A 16,317-nucleotide genomic window follows, 5' to 3' on the forward strand; every position below is an offset into this window, starting at 1 on the left:
AATTACTCTTGATTCTCTCTGTAATTTGCCACTACATTTTATTTGCCATATCAATTTTTTATTTTTAGCATTAAATTACATTAATTCATTATACCAACATCTCATTTAATTTATGAATATTTCTTATTATTTAGTATAGTTAATAGGATTAAGAGACGATACTTATCACTTTATTACTTGAATGTCATGTACACTTACACAATTGCATTAGTTATTTACACGCAACAAGTTTTTGGCACCGTTGCCAGGGATTGGTAGCATTGGTGAAAAGTTGATTTGTTATTATTCTTGTTATTTTTGTTAGAACAGTTAATTAGTATTTTATTTGATTTTGTAGTTTTTACTAGTTCATAAGAAGAAGTATTCAAGAGGATACAAAATATTATTTTGATCTTGAGATTGAAAGGACATTAAGGCAAAAAAGGAAAGCATTAAGAGAAATGGAAAGGGTTACAAATGAACCAATTAGGGAAGATCAGGTACTTTAAAATGAAAGTAATTCTTATATTCCTTAAATCTTAGATGACAGAGATAGACCTATTAGAGAACATGTAGTGCCTACTTTGGGTGATCTAAGTCCAGGAATTGTTACACCACATATTTAAGCTCAATATTTTGAATTAAAACCAGTAATGTTTCATATGCTGCTGATGGTAGGGCAGATTAGTGGTTTACCAATTGAAGATCCTAGATTGTACTTGAGACTTTTTCTTGAAGTTTGTGACTTATTCAACCAGCAAGGTGTTCCTGAAAATGCCTTTAGATTAAAATTGTTTCATTCTTCATTGCGAGATCATGCCAGATCATGGTTGAATGCATTACCATCAGGTATGGTGGCATCTTGGAATAAATTGTGTCAGAGATTTCTATTTAGGTACAATCCTCCCAACATGAATGCGAAGCTAAGTTATGACATTACATCATTTAGGCAATCTGAAGATGAGACTTTATATGAAGCATGAGAGTGTTTCAAGGAATTAATTAGAAAATGCCCGATATATAGTTTTAGCATTGGACACAAATGGAAATGTTCTACAATGGATTAAATGCTCATACGCGAATGGTGGTGGATACATCTGCTAATGGGACGTTGCTTGGCAAATCCTATAATGAAACATACAAAATTCTGGAAAGAATAGCAAATAATGATTATCAGTATCGCACTACTAGAGCTGGTACTGGTAGAAGAGTCGCTGGAATAATGGAACTTGATGCGTTTATATTGTTAAAAGCTCAGGTATCATCCTTATCAAATATGATTAAAACTCTGAAAAGACCCTCTACAATGCATGAGATGAAAGTTACAGAACTAGCATGCATAAACTCTGGAGAAGGTCATGTTTTTTATGAATGTCCATCCAATCTAGCCTCTGAGTATTACATGGGAAATTTTAATCGTAGCATCAACAATCCCAACTCCAACACCTACAAACCAGGGTGGAAGTAACATCCAAATTTCAGCTAGAGTAACCAGGGGATAGGAAATGCTAGCAGTGTGAATAGACAGAATGTGGCTGGCGTATCATCTGGATACAGTCAACCAATGCCGCGACAAAATGCTCAACAAATTTCATCATCTTCAACATCAAATATGGAAGCTCTATTAAAGGATTATATGGATAAGAATGATGGGATTACTCGAGCTAGATAGCTTCTTTAAGAGCTTTAGAGAATCAAGTGGGACAAATTGCCACTACATTAAGTTCCAGACAACAAAGAGTATTGCCGAGTGACACTGAGAGTTCTTGATCTTAAGGAAGGAACAGTGCAAAGCCATTATACTTCAAAGTTGTACTCAACTACTAAGAGTTTTGAATGACACAATTATTGAAGAAGGAATTTCAACTTTTGCAAATGAAATGAATTCAAAATCAGTAGGGGAGCAAGGTACAAAGGAAAAGAGCAACTAGAAAAATACTGACATAGATGCAACTTGTATTACTAATAAATATGCCACTACAGAAGAGGACGACTCAAAACTCGATCATGAAAATATCTCAAAACCAACTGACAAGCATTCAACAACTAAAAATGGTCACTAGAAAAATGTTGTGGTAGATTTAGGTCATGTTGTCAACACAAATGCCATGACAAAACAATATCAACAACCTGAAGGACGACCACCTCCACCATTTCCTCAACTAATTGATGTGTAGAAAGCCAAACTGACTATAAGGGTGAATGATCAGTAGGTTACATTCGACATATTCAATTCCCTGAAATGTGTTGATGAGAGTGAAGATTGCTAGGCCATTAGTTTGCTAAAAATGGAAGTGAAAGAAAAATTTGCAAGATGTTTGCCTCAGCAAAATATTCTATCTCTAATATTCTGTTTGATCAGCAAATACCCAACTCACTTGGTCAGTTGTAGAAGTAACTCAATCTCTTTGTGACTTAGCAACTCCAAATTGCTCCAGAATTGGAAAAAAGTGTAAAAAAAAACATTTTCTAACTTTATTTTCTTTAATTGCTTCACTTTAATCTCATTCTTATTATTCTTATTACTTAACTTTATTTCATTTATCATTTATTGCCTTATTAATGAGATGACAGAGTCTGATAAAGAAAAGGAGGATTTGCACCCAATGAAAAGGAGCTGCTATCGAATGAAAATGAAGGGGATGAGGATGAAGCTAAAGCTGATGAGCCTGGACCTACCACACACATTGCCACTAAGGAGAAGGAACAAATAGGACTAGAAGGTAATGAAGAGAAGACGGAATCGGTAAAAATTGAATATGATCAGGAAATAGAAGAAGTGAACCATATTCCTGCACCAACTGAACTTGCTACTGCACCCATATCGAAGTAAGATCATGAGACTAATTAACTAATTGATAATCTCATAAAATTACATGATAATGATGAAGAAGAGGTGTGAATCAATATGCTCAAAAGGAAACAGCAATACAAGCGAGTTGCTCGAAAAAACAACTGGCCCGAAATAAAGTAAAACCAAAGTTTTCCCAAGCTTTCGTCTCTATTTTCATTTGCATATTTTTCATTATATACCATGTATTTTTCATGCATTCATAATATTTTTTCGTTGCATTATGTATATATGGTTGTTTTTCATTTTGGAATTTTAAATTGTTCATGCATTGAGGACAATGCATCCCTTAGGTTTGGGGGTGTGTCGTGTTGTGCATATAGTCTGCATTAGATATGTGTTTTAATATTTGTTCATTTTCTCATGACATACAAATGCTAAATAACTTCCAAACCATGAGAAGTATAGTGTTAACTATGATGTTTAATGAGGATAACAACTCTTCGCTAAATTTAGAAAATTGTGATAGTTGATTAGGTATGTTTAGCTTAGGATAGTTGTTTGAAAATTGATCCTTAAAAGTCGAATACCCTAATTATAATTGCAATTAGTCTATAGTAGGTTTCTTTTAATAAACTTAGAAATTCTTGAGCCTAAGATCAGTAAATTAGCGTTGTGTAATAATAAATACTACGACAAAACTAAGGGTAAATCAAAGAAAATTGAAAAGATGCTATAAAGCAATCCAATGTTTGAAATTATTAAATAGATCACTAATGCTCTGTTTGCTCCATTGTATTATTGATCATAAAAGCAAGATCAAATAAGAGTGAGTAAAAAAAAGAACAGAAAAAAAAAGAGAAATCAGTTTAGGGCACTCCACTGTAGTAGTAGACTGAGTAGCTAAGGGGGTAGTTGTTTGCTCTATCTATCTTTTTAGTCAAATGCCTTAGCTTCATGAGTGAATTACATTCAAATTGTGGCGTGATGTAATATATGGAAATCTAGTGTATGCTTCATTGAGATTGTCAAGTAAAGAAATCATGTGACAAAATGAAATCCTTAGAAAAAAATATAATTAAAGTATGCAATGATAGAATAATTATGAGAAGAGACACTGAATTTTAGTGCAAAGATAAACTACGTACATTAGGGAGTGCTTGCTATAGTCATGATTGCGTGAATATTTAGGAAATTTCATTTTTATGTAATATTTTTTGCACTTAGTATGCTAAACAAACCTATAAAATTTGAACCAATTCTAAGATAGAAGACTACTGAGAATGGAGGTATAAAATATACTTCAGATGATTTAGCAGCATAATTGGTGACTGATTGTTTTGGCAATTCCATGCATTCATGCATATTCATACATCATTTGCTTGAGGACAAGTAATAACTCAAGTTTAAGGGTGTGAACACAGGGATAGGAAGAAGAAGAAGATGAAGAAAGAAAATAAGGAAAATGAAACATTACCGTGGAAAATGGTAAGACTGATTACCAACAAAATTTCCATAACAATTCTGGGAAGATGAATCAACACTTTATCCATGTCACTCTCAGCTAGCTGTGCATGTACCAGAAAGACCAACCTAAAAAGAGGAATAAAAAATTTGTGCTGAGGTGGGACAGATCTACCTAATAAAATAATGAGAAAGAAGAAGAAAAAAGGAGAGGAGAATTTGTGTGTGAGAGAGACTGGTGACAATAATCCTCTCTTTGCACAGAGAAAAAACTCCATTGGAGAATTTCAGAGAAAGAAAGGGTAGTAGCTACTGAGACAGAAAACAAATGTGAAGAAGGGAAAGAGACATCTATCCTGGATTCACGTATGATAGAAATATAAAAGAGAAGCTAGAGTGTGGCGAGAAATCCTGTAGTTCTGCCTTTAGTTTTCCTGTTTTCTATGATTCAAACATCTTTAAATGTTGATGAATGATTTAAATTTGGTGTTTACCTTTCCACCCATGAACTAAATCTTTTCTAAGTTGGAGTTATTTGGATGAATTTTCTATCATCTTTAATGTTCTTGACTTGAGATTGTCTATGCCACTATTTCATTCAATTTTTGCTTATTCTAAATACATGCATGTAAGCTCTAGACATAGTTGATTGTGTGTTTTGTTCTTTGATGTATTTCTAGTTCTGAAAAGGTTAAATATACTGGATCTAGAATCGTTTGAGGCAAGCAAATATTCAACAGAATTTTGTAGCACTCTAGACATAGATGTTGGGAGTTGTGTAGAGAAGAACATTCATTGTAATTATCAATCCAGAATTATATAGACGTATAGTAACTAAGATTTTTAGCTTAAAATATAGCTATAGAAAGAGGCAGGTTACATTAGTGACTCTCTGAGTAGTTGATTAGACAATATTTTTCCATGACATTATTTTGATATGAGCATTTAATCTAAACAATTCTAGCCTTATTCATTCAGCAACAGAATTACTCTTGCTTTTCTCTGTAATTTGCCGCTACATTTTATTTGCCATATCAATTTTCTATGTTTAGCATTAAATTATATTAATTCATTATACCAACATTTCATTCAATTTAAGAATATTTCCTATTATTTATTATAGTTAATAGAATTAAAATAACTTAATTAATATCTTACCAATTTCCTATCCCTGTGGAGACAATACTTACTGATCACTTTATTACTTGAATGATGTGTACACTTGCACAATTGCATTAGTTATTTACACGCAACAGTAAGGGCTGCAAAGCCCATCTCGCATTTGTGATAGGTTCACAACATACATACTATGAGGGACTTTCTTGATGTGTTTCAAGACAAGCTACCTAGTTTACCTCTAGATCACAAAGTGGAGTTCACCATTGAGTTGTACCTAAAATTTCACTAGTGTTTATTACACCGTATCACATGGCACCAAAGGAGCTTAAGGAACTAAATATACAACTTCAATACTTGTTTGACAATGGCTTCATTTGACTAAGCATATTGTCATTGGGATCACCAGTTCTATTTGTGAAGAGGAAAGATAAAAGCCTAAGACTGTGCATTGACTACAGGTAGATGAACAAATTGACTGTAAAAAATAAGTACCATTTACCAAGAATTGATGACTTGTTTGACCAGTTGCAAGTTTTCACAGTATTTTCAAAGATAGATCTATGATCTGGTTACTACCAACTTAAAGTAAATGAGTTAGATGTGTTGAAGACAACATTTAGATTGTATGAGCAAGATGATTTTTTGGTTAGCCTTTTGGGTTGACAAATCCACCTGATGCATTCGTGGACTTGATGAATGAAATGTTCCATGAATACTTGGATCGGTGTGTGGTGGTTTCTATAGATGATCTCGGTATGACAAAAATGTGCAAGTGTACACAATCGCAACAAGTAATAAAGTGACAAGTAAATGTCGAGTTTCATATCCATAGGGATTGTGAAAGAAAAAATAGTTATGATATGTAAATCAAACACTTTGGTGATGGGAAAAATATGTTGTTTTGAAAAAGTGATTTTTAAAAAAATTAACTAAGTAATAAAAAATAAAAAGTACAAATTCTGATGCACGATTTCAAAAAGATGAGTTTTAATCAATATGACATAATTGTGTTAGATCAATTACATTCCTTAACTTAGAATTACTAAACCCATGTTCATGTTGTTACGAATATTTTCATGGCAACTTGGTAATTTTGTAACGCCCCAAGTCTTGGGCCTAGAAGTATTAGATCTTAAGCATGGGAATAGTTAGAAGGCTACACATAATTGTCTAGTTGTGCAAGAAAGTGACACAATAGTGTATCTGCTTCAATGGTTAAGTGTTCTGGGAAGTGTCTAAGAAGTCTTGGGTTCAAGCCTTGGCTTGTGCAAAAAGTTTTGTTGTTTTGGATAAACCTTTGTCTCTAATCAGTAGGCTTATAAATAAATATGGGTAACACATGTCAGAATAGGCTTGCTGGTCTAGGGGATGAGTGGCGTGTTACTATTTCTTGAGGTCAGAAGTTCGAGTCATGGCATGTCCAATGGAGAGTTCATTTTGCTGCCTATGCCATGTGGGTAGTAGAGGTTGACAGAAATACTGTAGAGTTGAGTGGGGTCTGAATTTGGTGGTTAAGGAGATTATGATGGAGGAATTTTAGGAGGAAATGTGGGGATTTGGATAGTGGAGTGGTTAGAGAGTTTTGAGGAGTCAAGTGAGGGGGTTTTGAGGACTTGTCGAATTGGGAGTCTCATTTTGCTAAGAGAATTAGTCATAGCTCATCTTTTGCCTACTTGTGTCAAATTTTTCTTCTAGTTTTGCTCTTCATTCGTCGGTTTGCTTTTCATTTTTCTCTCTTCTTGGGGCCGACTATTACTAAGCATCATTCGGGTTTTCTCGTGTTTTTTTATTTATTCTGAGTTTGCTCTCCCCTAGAGCTCTCTTTGACCGATTGCTTCTTCTCTCTCTCTTCTCTTGTCTTTCAGTTTTTGGACAAATCCCTCTTCTCATTTTGCAAGAGTTGACTGATAAAGCCTTTGTGAGACCGAGTTTTTCACTTTGGGGTGCTCCCGTGTTATTTGTGAAAAAGAAGGATGGTTCTATGAGATTATGTGTTGATTATCGGCAGTTAAACAAGGTGACAATCAAAAACAAGTATCCGTTGCCGAGAATTGATGATTTTTTTGATCAGCTAAAAGGAGCGACATGGTTTTCAAAGATTGACTTGAGATCTGGATATTGTCAGCTACGAGTAAAAGAGTCAGATGTGCCTAAAACTACTTTTAGAACAAGGTACGGTCATTATGAATTTTTAGTTATGCCATTCGGGTTGACAAATGCTCCTGCTGTGTTTATGGATTTAATGAATCGCATATTTCGGCCATACTTGGACAGATTTGTTGTGGTGTTTATAGATGATATTTTAATTTATTCAAAAGATGAGACAGAGCATGCTAAGCATTTGAGGATAGTTTTGCAAACTTTGAGAGATAAGCAGCTGTATGATAAGTTTAGTAAAAGTGAATTTTGGCTCCGGGAAGTTGGATTTTTGGGTCATATTGTTTCAGGTGATGGTATAAGGGTTGATCCTAGTAAAATTTCAGCCATTGTTGATTGGAAACCACCGAAAAATGTACCTGAAGTTAGGAGTTTCTTGGGGCTAGCTGGGTATTATCGGCGGTTTGTAAATGGATTTTCTATAATTGCTGCTCCTATGACTAAACTACTCCGAAAGGATGTTAAATTTGAATGGACGGAAGAATGTCAACAGAGTTTCGAAGAATTGAAAAAGTTATTAACTGAAGCACCAGTGTTGATACAACCCAAATCAGGTAAAGAATTTGTGGTGTATAGTGATGCTTCTCTAAATGGTTTGGGGTGTGTCCTCATGCAAGAAGGAAAAGTGGTGGCTTATGCTTCGAGACAATTAAAACCTCATGAGAGGAATTATCCTACTCACGATTTGGAATTGGCTGCGGTGGTATTTGCTTGAAGATTTAGCGACATTATTTGTATGGTGAAAAGTGCCGAGTATATACCGATCACAAAAGTCTTAAATACTTGATGCCACAAAAAGACTTGAATTTGAGACAGCGAAGATGGTTAGAGTTATTGAAAGATTACAAGCTTGTTATTGATTATCATCCGGAAAAAGCGAATGTGGTTGCCGATGCTTTAAGCAGAAAGTTGTTGTTAGCTTTGAGAGTTATGAACACTCAGTTGAAAATGTCAGATGACGGTTCGATTCTAGCAGAGTTAAGAGCAAGACCGATGTTTTTACAAGAGATTTTTGAAGCTCAGAAAAATGATCAAGATTTGCTAGCCAAAAGAAAATAGTGTGAAGCTGGTACGGGATCAGATTTCAGAATCGATTCTGATGGTTGTTTGATGTTTAAAAATCGGATTTGTGTACCGAAAAATGATGAGTTGATTCAAAAGATTTTGCATGAAGCACATAATGGTTGTTTAGCGGTTCATCCGGGCAGTACGAAGATGTATAATGACTTGAAGAAAATGTACTAGTGGAGTGGAATGAAAACAGATATTTCCGAGTTTGTATCAAAGTGCTTAGTTTGTCAACAAGTGAAAGCTGAACACCAGGTACCTTCGGGATTACTTCAGCCTATTATGGTTCCTGAATGGAAATGGGATCGGATTACTATGGATTTTATATCAGGGTTTCCGTTAACTCCAGGGAAGAAAAATGCCATCTGAGCAATAGTTGACAGACTGACTAAATCGGCTCATTTTATTCCGGTACGTACAGATTATGCTCTTAATAAGTTAGCTGAATTGTATATCCGAGAGATTGTTAGACTTCATGGGATACCTTTGTCAATCATTTCGGATAGAGATCCGAGGTTTACCTCACGGTTTTGGCAAAATTTGCAAGAGGCATTAGGTACAAAGTTAAATTTCAGCACTGCCTTTCATCCACAAACTGATGGACAATCAGAGAGAGTAATTCAGATTCTTGAAGACATGCTCAGATGTTGCGTATTGGAATTTCAAGATAGTTGGGAAAGGTACTTACCATTGGTAAAATTTGCTTATAATAATAGTTATCAGACAAGTTTGAAGATGGCACCTTATGAAGCATTATATGGTCGTAAATGTCGAACGCCATTGTATTGGACTGAACTCAAGGAAAGTGAGATTTATGGGGTTGATTTAATAAAAGAAACCGAAGAAAAGGTGAAAGTGATTCGAGATTGTTTGAAAGCTGCTTCAGATAGACAGAAATCTTATGCGGATTTGAAACGAAAAGAAATGGAGTTTCAAGTTGGTGATAAGGTATTTTTGAAAGTGTCTCCATGGAAGAAAGTCCTTAGATTTGGACGAAAGGGCAAGTTAAGTCCGCGTTTTATTGGACCGTATGAAATAATTGAAAAAGTTGGACCGGTAGCATATCGGCTAGCGTTACCACATGAATTAGAGAAGATTCATGATGTGTTTCACGTATCTATGTTACGTCGGTATTGTTCGGATCCTTCACATATAATTTCACCGAAAGAAATTGAACTGGGACCGGATATGACTTATGAAGAAGAACCGATTAAGATTTTAGCTCGAGAAGTCAAACAACTAAGAAATAAAAGTGTTGCACTTGTGAAAGTGTTGTGGCAAAAGCATGGGGTAGAAGAGACTACATGGGAACCTGAAGAAACTATGAGAAACCAATATCCACACCTATTTACCGGTAAGATTTTCGAGGACGAAAATCCTTAAAAGGGGGGGAGAGTTGTAATATCCTGAATTAGGGCTTAATCGGAATAGTGGTTTCGTGACCACAAATCCGAGATAGAAATAATTATTTTACAATGATTTTGATGTTTATGATATGATTGCATGATTGTGTGAAAATTTCGTGATGAAATTCTATGCCTAAAGTGCTTAAATTGAAAGTAGGGACTAAATCGAATAAGTTGCAAAACTTGCATTCTAGAAGTTTTTAGTATGAAATTGTTTTGGAATATTAATGAAGAGGTCTTAAACAGCAATTTAACCAATTTTAAGTTCATGGACAAAATTAGGACATGGAAGGAATTTTTGGAAAGTTTAGTAGTAAGGGTATTTTGGTCATTTAGTTATTAAAATGAATTAAAAACAAAATTAAAAGCCAATTTTTGTCCATCTTCTTCATTAGGCCGAAATTTCAAGGGTTCTCCATAGCTAGGGTTTGTTTCAAGCTTCCAGGCTCCATAGTAAGTGATTCCAAGCCCCGTTTTTAATGTTCTTTACGTTTTTGGAATCCCGGTAGCTCGATTAAGCTTATGTTAGCAATAATTCAACCTAGGGTTTATATTTGGAAAAATACCCATAGGTGAAATTTGTGTATTTTGATGTTTTATGATAGGATATGAGGTTTTAAATTATGTTAGACAACTTGTGCTACTCGGTTTTGAGTGAAATAAAAGGGCTTAATCGGCAAAAATACCTAATAGTCACAAGTATATGTTAGAGAGAGAATTTGATGTTTCCATAGAAGGGAAAAGTGATCAGCATGTTATAAAACATAAGAATAAGGAATAAATTTTAATTCCCGAGCCTAGGGGCAAAAGTGTAATTATGCAAAAGTTTAGGGGCAAAAGTGTAATTTTTTTAAAGTTCGTATTAAATGCTGTTTTGATGAATGTATGTATTAAATAAGATTAATTTGGTATTATAGATCAAGAAAAACGAGATTCAAGTCGTGATCGAGGAAAAGAAAAGATTGTGGACTAAATTGTAAAATCTTTATATTTTGGTACCAAGGTAAGTTCATGTGTAAATAATGTAGAATAAATGTTATTTTTAAGTTATTAATGTTAATTATATGATATGCTGATTTTTAATCGTGAAATATTATGCTTTGTGGTTAATGTTGAGTAATATGCAAATTATGTTTACTACTTGATAAATATGAATTGCTACCGAGTATCGGTTCCGATATTCCATGGAAGACGACAAATGTGAGATCGAGGGAAAAAGCCCGTTTGAACCTTAGGAATAGATTAGGATACAAGTGACATGTCACTAGGATGGTTGAGCATCCGAACTCGTTGAGTTGAGTCCGAGTTCACTTAGGGGTGGGTTACATGATTTCTTGATTACATATGAGGCACTTATGTGCAAATTATCCGTGTATCCGGGTTGTATTCCGATGTGTTCAACGGGTGAAATTTCTAGTGAAATGGAAGAACACTTAAGATGCAAGTGACGTTTTGGTAAGTGTTGTGAAATGGACACTTTGGACAGGTATGTTCTTAACCCTCGGGTTGAAAATAGATACAACAACGATAAGGTGGTAAGATGATGAATGATGTTTAGAAATATGACATATGTTTTGGTGATACCATGCTAAAGTTGTTTAGTATATTTGTATTGTTATGTTACTTGTTATTTACATATGAACTTACTAAGCATTTATGATTACTCCTTCCTTTTCATTCACTGTAGTTTTGAACAAGCCGGCTCAGGAATCGGGACAGGTCAAAAGTTCGATCACACTATCCAAAGGACTTTTATCTTGGTAAATGGCTTGTACAACTACTTAAGTATGGCATGTATAACAATATACTTATTTTGTGTAAATAATTTTATGATATGGCCATGTTTCGTTGAGAAAATGTTTGATATTGATAAGTCATGGTGATGGCTAATTTAGATCATATTTGATATTATGGAAGTTTAAAAGGTTATCTAGTTCATAAAAATTCATGGAAAGATGAAACTTGCCTTAAAACAGAATATTGCTGCAGCAATGACATGAATTTGAAAAATCACTAAAAATAGTATAAATGGAAATAAATAATGAGTAAGTTATGAAATTGAAGCTTAATGAGTCTATTTTCATATGGATTGAACAAAACAGGAATATAAATTATATTTTATGAGATATTTAAACTTTTACGAAACAGGACCAGAGTGATTTCTGGATCCCCTGTTCTGACTTTAAAAATTCATAATAAATTTTACTAAAATAATTAGAAGTTGTTATTTATATGTACAAATTTCTTATTGAGTCTAGTTTTAATAGAAACAAACCTCATAGTCATTGAAAGTTTTTATAGATATGTATCTGATTCGTAATACACAGATGTCAGAGCAGTTGAACCCTGAAACAGGGGATAATTTAATTAATAAACTGTACTAATTGGCCCAATAAAAAATTCTAGAAAAAAATTATTAAATAGATACATGAGTCTAGATTCAGCAAAAATTTACGGATCTTGTTTTCGAGTTTCGTAACTCGAGATATGATTTTTCTTGTAACTATGATGTGAGTAGCTAGAAAGCTGTGAATGTAGAAACAAATGGTTTGAAGTTCTTAAATTGATAAATTATGTTCGGTAACCCCTCAAGCTCGACTCCGGTGATGGTCTCGGGCGTGGGGGCGTTACATTTAGTGGTGTTGCACGTTTCTTGGCCGAATATAGTGTGACACCCCTAATGTGACCCTAGTCGGAAAGTGGTTTCGGGACCACAAAACCGAGTCATAAAAATAATTAACCGTCATATTTGATGCTTATTATATATATATGCATGTGTGAAAATTTCATGTTTGAATTTTGTTAATTGTAAGTGAATTTTATTAAATAGGACTTGTGTGAGAAAATTTAGAAATGTGCTAGGCAAATGTTAAAGTGGCCTATTGATGCATGTTAGAAAATGCTTGTCCTTGCATGTCAAATTACCCAAAACTTTAGTTAGTGGCCGGCCATGCTATGGGTTAAAGCATATTACAAACATTTTGTGTTAATGTTTTATGTTAGAAATAATAAAATAAAAGGTTAGTAATAAAGTAATGAAAAGGGAGGGGTGATGAAAACAAAGTTGTCTCATCCATGCTCCCCCATTGCCGTGACTTGAGGAAGGAAGAAGAAGAGGATTCTCTTGCTTCATGTTCGGTTGGTTGATGTTTAGGAAGAGCTCAAGAGCTTAGAGGATCAAAGTTGGATAAGGGAAAGGAAAAAGTGATCGAAGAGCCGTCGTAATCGTTCGGCAACTTCCGAAGTAAGTTTTAAGTGATTAAACGTTGAGTAAATTCAATCATAATAGGACATAATGAGTTGATTTAATAAGATATGATGTGGCCATGATATGTCTTAAACTCAAATGGTAAGTTCATAAGTGTTTGGACTTGGAAATTTAAGAGCAAATTGTAATAATTTGCTTAGGACAGCAGCAGTAACGTGATTTTAGAAAATCACTATAAATTGTTGGTGTGGAATTATAGGCTGAATAAAATATGTAATCAAAGCTTAATTAGTCTAGTTTCTTATAAAAGAGACCGTGTAAGCAAAGAAATTTCCTATAAAGAGATATTTAAAGTTGTGTGAGACAGTGTCAGAATGACTCCGAAATCCCCTGTTCTGTATTTAGAAAATCATTATAATTTGTACAAAAATGGTTATAAGATAAAATTTATATGCTTAGACTCCTTAATTAGTCTACTTTCAAATGAAATCAAATAGAACATATTTTGAATTCTGTACAATGATAAATTTGATTCGTAGTGAAGAATGGTCAGATTAGTCAAACAGTGAAACAGGGGAAACTTTAAGAAAAATCTGGTATTGATTTGCCAAACCTAAAATTCTGAAAATTTTATGGATGGAAGATATATGAGTCTATATCCAGAGAAAATTAACGGCAATTGATTTTGAGTTTTTTAGCTCCAGTTATAAATAATTTAGTGATTATTACTCAGGAAAATAGCTTGTAGTGAATATGTGGTAAAGCCGAATGGCTAGTGTGAAATATATATGAGATATGTATATGTGGTAAAGCCGAATGGCTAGTGTGAAATATGTATGAGATATGTATATGTGGTAAAGCCGAATGGCTAGTGTGAAATATGTATGAGATATGTGTGTGGTGAAGCCGAATGGCTAGTGTGAAATATGTATGAGATATGTATATGTGGTAAAGCCGAATGGCTAGTGTGAAATATGTATGAGATATGTATATGTGGTAAAGCCGAATGGCTAGTGTGAAATATGTATGAGATATGTGTGTGGTAAAGCCGAATGGCTAATGTGAAATATATATGAGATATGTATATGTGGTAAAGCCGAATGGCTAGTGTGAGATATGTATGAGATATGTATATGTGGTAAAGCCGAATGGCTAGTGTGAAATATGTATGAGATATGTGTGTGGTAAAGCCGAATGGCTAGTGTGAAATATGTATGAGATATGTGTGTGGTAAAGCCGAATGGCTAATGTGAAATATATATGAGATATGTATATGTGGTAAAGCCAAATGGCTAGTGTGAAATATGAATGAGATATGTATATGTGGTAAAGCCGAATGGCTAGTGTGAAATATGTATGAGGTATGTATATGTGGTAAAAAAAGCCGAATGGCTAGTGTGAAATATGTAGGAGATGTGTGTATATTGTGGCCGAATGACCAAATGTGAAAGGTGTGTATTATTAGATATTTGATGAGGCAAATGAATTACAAATATGACAGTCGATGTGAATGTTGTAACATGTGATTAAATGTACATGAAACTTGGAAATATATTCCGGGTAAGACCCGATGACTACGTGTGGAGATTATGTCCGGGTAAGACTTGATGACTACGTGTGGAGATTATGTCCGGGTAAGACCCGATGACTACGTGTGGAGATTTTGTCCGGGTAAGACCCGATAACTACGTGTGGGGACTATTCGAGCTAAAGGTTTCGCTGAAGATTCGAGTAAAGTATAAGATTATATGACTTCACAGTAACAATTGGTAATAAATACATTCAATGCGTTAAGCTGGTCAGGTATGTATTTTGAGATTATATTTAAGCTTGATTTGGACTAAATCACAAGGTTGTTATGTGATGCATATGTGAGTAAAGCAATAAGACTGTTCTATGATTATTGTGCGTTTGGTCAATGTGGAAAGTTAGGTGAAAATATGTAATGTACCTATGTTTATAAGAGATCACTATCAAGTGAGAATTTATCTGCCTATTATATATGATGAGATGGGCATATTCGGTAAAGGGATGGTATGCCCGAAGGAAGAGTGAAATAAAAATACGAACAACTATGTTATAATTTGATTGTTATCTGTTGACACTGCTTAAAACTTACTAAGCATTGTAATGCTTACTCTGTTTACTTTGTTTCCTCTGTTTTATAGATCTCATTTGGAAGCTACAGGCTCAGGGATCGTCAGCAACTAGTCACACTATCACTATCCACTGCTTGTTACTATTATGTTTTGAATTATTTTATGGCATGTAATGAATAGACCAGTGGCCGAAGAATATTTTGGTTAATGTATATAAGCCATGCGAAAATGGCATCTTTTGAATGTGTACTTATAGCAGTTAAATTGTATCCTCGACTGTCTTTAGTATTTACCTAAAGGAACGTTCTTTATAAAAAAATATATTCAAAAATTTTACTGTTCGGATATGAGTTTCAAGTCCGGTAATGCCCCTTTACCTATTCCGGCGACGGATACGGGATAGGGGTGTTACATATAGATAGGTAATTCTCTGATTTACTTATGTCCCCTTTCAGCTTTATGCTCTCCCTTTCTAGCGCTTTCCTTTATCCCTACTGTTCTTTTGTCCATTTTCTCTGGTGCTACCAATTTTGCCATTGAATCTTTTTCATTTTAGTGCATCCTTTTCGATTGTTCAATACAATGAGTGGTTCCTCCTCTGCTGGTTATATGTCGGTAAGTGAAGGGTAGGTTATAATGATTTGGGGCAGTCGTTACTTGGTGAAAACTGATTCTTTTTATTTCTTGTGTTTCTATTAGTGACTACGCTTTTTTTTCAGCAGCAAATTGTGTGGGTTGAGACCCTTCCCATACCTCTTCGTAAGCAAATGGAGTGAGGCATTAGGGGTATGTTTCGGTCGCTTGTAAATTGAGTAAAGTTTTTAGTTTGGTTTTATTTCAACCATTAAGGTGATTAATGGGAATCTTTAGGTTACGTATTCTTCTAAAGTGTTTACGAGCCGTAGTCGACACAGGTGTGTAAACATAATTCTGAAATCATAAATCGGTAAAAAGCTGAAAAGTGTGATTAGTCGATACCACACGGGCGTACGGCTACTCGTGTGGTAGCCCGTGTGACTAAACATG

General features: G+C 34.4%; 1 non-coding gene across 1 annotated transcript; it reads right to left on the reverse strand.

Moving 5' to 3' along the window:
* Nucleotides 1-899: 899 nt before the first annotated feature.
* LOC121211623 (small nucleolar RNA R71) lies at nucleotides 900-1,006 on the reverse strand. Its single transcript, XR_005906842.1, has one exon. It is a non-coding gene; the product is annotated as a small nucleolar RNA R71 (small nucleolar RNA).
* Between the last annotated feature and the right edge of the window lie 15,311 nt (nucleotides 1,007-16,317).

This window comes from Gossypium hirsutum, chromosome A12 (genome assembly GCF_007990345.1).
Source record: "Gossypium hirsutum isolate 1008001.06 chromosome A12, Gossypium_hirsutum_v2.1, whole genome shotgun sequence".
Taxonomy (NCBI): Eukaryota; Viridiplantae; Streptophyta; class Magnoliopsida; order Malvales; family Malvaceae; genus Gossypium; species Gossypium hirsutum.